The following is a 5,740-nucleotide window of genomic DNA, read 5'->3' as shown; positions in this document are numbered from 1 at the left end:
TGAGACACAAATAATTTTAAGGGTGAATAAATTCAGGCATAGCATGAACAATAGAAACAAAATATTGCCTTTACAATTCAGAGTGTACTTTCCCACAGCTACAAAAGAATATCGGACACACACAGAGCATACAGTAGTAGAGAGGAACATACTTAAGACCTATGAAAATATTAATGTTTATGTGACCTAAAGATGGACACTTCTTTCTTTCATTTTTCTCCCCCAAATCTTTTTCTTTCTACATTATTTATATTTACTTTTGAAAATAGATATTTACTGATTTGTTTTATTTTTTTACTGACTAGATTTTACCCTCTGCCCCTTCTCCCAGGCGACTACCTTTCACAAAAAACTTCTTGAGATTTTCTAATTAAACCACCATGTCATTAGCAACTATTGATATGGTCTTTTTGGTCAAAATTTTATTTTAAGATTTTGAGTTAATATTCAGTAACTATTCACTTCCCAATCTGATCTTCATCATACCTTCTCAATTTATATTGAAATCTCTACCTCATCTCTATGAAGAACCTGGACTCTGTCCCATTGGGTGTACTAGAGTCAGATCATACCAGCTCATGAAAGCTGATTGTTAAATTTTCAGTGTAAGCATTTATACCTATAATCAGCTAATGCTATAAATCAGCACTTGATTTATTGTTTTTTTGATTGTCTAAACTTAATAAGATGGTGGAGAAAATGTTAATAATGAAGATTAAACTTAAAAGTATGTCATATGTACTTTTTTTAAAAGATCTGATTGTTAAACATTTACCAGCATACCCATCCTCAGGTCCTTCTGCTCTGATAGGTAAGTTTTAATCTAACTTTCCTGGAAAGTAAATAGAAATAAATGTAATTCAATGCTGTTGTATTATTAATTTTCAAAATTGAGTGCCATTATATTATCTTGAGGAAAGAATCCTTCCTCCACATAATGGGGATTGGAAATGTGAGACATTATTTATCATAAGTATAGTTAGTGACAATTATGTTCCCTAGCTTAGGCTGTTAGATAGAACTCCTGAGGAGATGATGGTAATTGGCAGCTATATTCTTCGATAAGGTCTTGGCAGCTATCAGCTATTAGTTTGCATCTGCCTCCTAAACTATAACTCACAAGGCTCCCACTACTGTCCTTTCCATTAACATTAATGCAGTAGAAAACAATTAGCCTGAGAAATGGTATTTACTAAGATTTAGCCGACTGCCTAACAACCTTACACGGTAGGGAACCCAACGTACAAGTAGGTATTTGGAATAAAAACCTCAGAGTCTAAAAATAGGATATATATACATACATACATATATATATATACATATATATATATATATGTGTGTGTGTGTGTGTGTGTGTGAGTGTGTGTGTGTGTAACTTGTATATATATACATATATATGTATATATAAATTATATTCAATTCTTTAGGGGGGGAGGGCATTTTAAATAGATTTTATTATTAAGCGTGGCAGCATAGAAAGAAAAGTAGCTATTTAAAAAAATCCTTTCTTCATGAAACTACCAACAATACCCATGGTATCCATGGAAAGAGTGGACCCAAACTTAGGAAAACAATGGTATTGAGAAATACACATAGAAAACACATGTAGCCAAGTCAACTCACTCCTCCAGTACTATAGGACCTCACTATCCAGATTGTGCCTGCAGTTCCAATCTTCTTTCCACACCTACTCTGGCAGAGTCTTTTCCCACAGAAAAATTTCTAAGCAGCTGGGAAGAATCCAGTTTGCAGAACACACCACATTAGATGTTAAATTTGTATTTTGGAAACAGGAAAATAGTTAAGTGGCTAGTAAGGAAGTGTCTTTCAGCCAAGAAGCCAAAGGGGAAAAAAAAAAGTAAGTGCTGTAATAAGGTCTTGTATCTTTGTTGAGTTGCAGTTGAGCATCTAAGGCTGAGACAAAGAGGACCTCAGTCAGGGCATTCCAAGCTGGTCCAATACTATTGCTGACAGAGTTAGTTATTTTCAAAGGTTCCTTTTCAAAGGAAAGAAAGAGGATGATCCAAGTGAGAACTCCTCTTAGAGTAACTTGGTGACTATGGGAATTAGGAATTACTGTGGGGCCTTATAGAGCACCATGAGATAGTGAGAGAAGCTTGGGTACGCGGTTCAGATAAGGACTGTATTCAAATCCTAGATAAAAGGGGTCATTCCTTGGCTCAGTTCTTAACCAGACTTAGTCACTGAATGGCTGTTACCTCAGTCAAAGTGGTAATTTGGGAAGACCTTAGTTTAAAAAGGCCAAGGTCTCCCACTGCATCCAGGGCCATCTCCAGTCATCCTGATCTATATCTTGCCACTAGTCCCAGATGGCTCTGGAGGAGAAAGTGAAGTTGGTGACTCTGCACCCACCCTCATTTAGATCCAATTCACTTACAAGTCATGACATCATCTTTCTAATGTCATGGTCCTTTTCGAGAGCAAAGGACAAACAACAACATGCTATGTACTAGTTGTGTGTGCACAGGTAAATGACAATCTTTCTAGGTCTCAGTTTCCTCATTTGTAAATTGAACTAATGTGTGTAGAATGCACCAAAATCATGTCAGTTACGTTGTACTATTTCCCCTGTGTTTATGTTCTCTTGTACTGTTTATGTCCCAGGTGAACTTGTGGCCCAGACCATATTTCAAGCTCTCCAGCTAGGGTGTCAGCCTCAGAGAGCACAGAAGAATTGGCAAGGACTTGACATCACAAGACCAACAATATTTCTCTTCATCTGTTCTCTATCCTCTCAGGAAGCATGGGACAAAGCAGTTACAGACTTTTGGCTCCTAACAGATTCCCAAAGAGTCTAGTTTAAGACTGTGGAGTCCCTGTAGGCTTGAAGCTTAGAAGAAAGGTATGTTGATTCAGGCACATGGAAATGAGGTTGCTTGCCCAAGTTGGACCGCCACCATATGCAGAATTTGGGGTTGGGAAGCAAGTTCTAGAAGAAATGAGATGTTATCTCAGTCTCGGCCAATCTGTCAGAAGCAACAGAAATCTCACCTAAGCTGTACCCACATCTAACCTTCCAGAAAGTTCATCCACTTGGCCATGACACAACAAATAGGGAACTCTTTAGAGAGATGCAGGAAGGCAAATGAAGTGGGTTAGAGTCAAAAAGACCTAAAAGGAGTTTTTTTAAAGTGGGCCATCTTTTCAGATGGAATCCAAGGTCACCTTCTCTTAGATATAGGGCTAGAAGGGACTGCAGAAGCCCACATTCTTATAAATGAGAAGTTGAGACTCAAAAAGTTTTGGCTTGTTCAGGGTAACATGTATACTAAGTAGCAGAGTCAGGATTCATGCCTAGGCCCTCTGGCTCCAAATCTAGTATTCTCTGTGCCGTAGTATAATGCCTCCAATGTTTTGCTGTCCAGTAGGAAGTGAAGTCCAAGGGAATGGCCAGCAGCAGCACACACAAAAAAGCAAAAACTAAGAAAAAAGTAAGTTTAAAAAAGATTACTAAAAGGAGATCCTAGGAGGAAAGGAAAAGAAGCAAGTGTTTATTAAACGCTTACTATGTGCCATGGATTGTACTAAGTACTTTTGCAAAGTAAATATTATAAATATTTGCTCATTTAATCCCTACAACCATTTTGGCAGGTAGATGCTATTATTATCTGGCATATAGTTGGTATTTAATAAATGTTTATTGATTAATTATCTCCATTTTACAGTTGAGTAACTGCGGCAGACAAAGGTTAAGTGACTTGCCCAGGGTCACACAGCTAGCGTTTAAGACTGGATTTGAGGGCAGCTAGGTGGCACAGTAGACAGAGCACTGGCCCTGAAGTCAGAAGGACCTGAGTTTAAATCTGGCCTCAAACCAAACACTTGAAACTTACTAGCTGCATGACCCTAGGCAAGTCACTTAACCCCAATTGCCAAAAAAAAAAAAAAGACTGGTTTTGATCTCAGGTCTTCCTGGCTCCAAGTCCAGAGCTCTTATCTACTGTTCCACCTAGGTGACTACTCAGATGGCAATTCTGTCCAAAAACTAAAAGGGGTTGTATCTGGGCCCAAATAGGAGCAGATTTGTTACTCTTTCAGAGGTCAAAATAAAGCTAAAAGAAATTGGATCAGAAGTTAGAATTGCAGTAGCCCAATAAAATAGCATCTAGATGACATAATGGGGAAAGTGTTAGGCTTGGAGTCAGGAAGAACTGGAATTAAATCCTTCCTCAAATATTTGCTGCATCCCTGGACATGTCACCAATATTTGTTAAGAGTCTACATGGCAGGCACTATGCTAGGTACTAAGGACACAAATATAAAGAATGAAACCACCCCTTCTCACAGCATCACTGGTAAGCTGGCTACTAGAGAATGAATTCTTTGGCCAAGGCAACTCATAAAAAACCAAAATTACAAAATGACCCAGATGGGCAGCTAGGTGGCACAGTGGATAGACTACTGGCCCTGGAGTCAGGAGGACCTGAGTTCAAATCCAGCCTCAGACACCTGACACTGGCTGTGTGACCCTAAGCAAATCACTTAACTCCAATTGCCTCACCCCCCCCAAAAAAATGACCCAGTGATTCTGAAGCTATGTGGCAGAGGGTCAGAAAGGGCAGGGGAATAAAAATCATATTATTTTTAGATTATGCATAAACACTAAGTTAGTTGGTGGTGCTTAGCTGAAAGCCTATTCAGTACCCAATGATCAATGACCCTGAAACTGAGAGAAGCCTTGAAAATGCACTGGAAACCCCAGAGGTAGAGGATCATAGCATCAGTCCTGCAACAATCAGTAGACAAGTTCCCAAATCCCATTAACTATTCCAGGAAAACCCTATCCCCCAGCATTCTCCTTCTGTAGGAAATATCTCTCACCCTTTACATTTTATTAGTTGTTTGTTCTACTAGATTAATGGCTTTCTTACAATATTTATAATTCTCTGATGAGAATTTTTTATATTTTATCTATTCTTCTTGTTATTGTTCAGTTGTTTCAGTCATGTTCTACTCTTTGTGACCCTATTTGGTGCCTTCTTGGCAAAGATACTACAGTGGTTTTCAATTTCCTTCTCCAGCTAATTTTACAGATGAGGAAACTGAGGCAAATAGGGTTAAGTGACTTGCCCAAGGTTACACAGCTGGTAAGTATATAAGGCTGGATTTGAACTTCATCTATTCTTTCAAGTAGCTATTTCTCAGAAATAAGCAACATTATGAGTAAAGAACATTTGGGAGAAGGAGAATAAAAATTTGTTTTCAAATTCTTATCAGTAGAACAAAAGTATTGTTGCAACATTGTATTTGGGCCAAAAAAATTGTAGAGATAAAAGCTCCTAGAGCCTAGACCTTTTTTGCCCCTTAGGACCTTGCCACTTTTTCTTGGGATTACTTTACTACAAATTTCCTTAGTTGCTTTGTAATATATGTGATGCCCCAAAAAACCCAGTGCATATGAATTTCTCTCCTTAAAGCCTTTATTCTTCTGTTTTCTACTCTCATTGCTCTAATAAAACAAACTTAGACTTTTGCTGATTTCTGGACTTAAGAGTCAGGAAAGATTTAGATTTGAAGTCTCCTCTAATACTAATTAGCTGTGTTACAGTGGTCAATCAACATAAATTCTCTGAATCTCAATATCTTCAACCATAAAATGAGTAAAATTATACTTGCACTATTTATCTTATAAGATATGTGTTAGGAAATTGTTTTGTAAAGTACTATATAAATGTAATCTATAGATATCATTATGGTCTTTTACAATACCCTCTCCCAC

This window comes from Phascolarctos cinereus, unplaced genomic scaffold, assembly GCF_003287225.1.
Source record: "Phascolarctos cinereus isolate Bilbo 61053 unplaced genomic scaffold, phaCin_HiC Scaffold_5;HRSCAF=322, whole genome shotgun sequence".
Classification (NCBI taxonomy): domain Eukaryota; kingdom Metazoa; phylum Chordata; class Mammalia; order Diprotodontia; family Phascolarctidae; genus Phascolarctos; species Phascolarctos cinereus.
The sequence above is the reverse complement of the archived record's forward strand: the minus strand, read 5'-3'. Positions refer to the sequence as shown.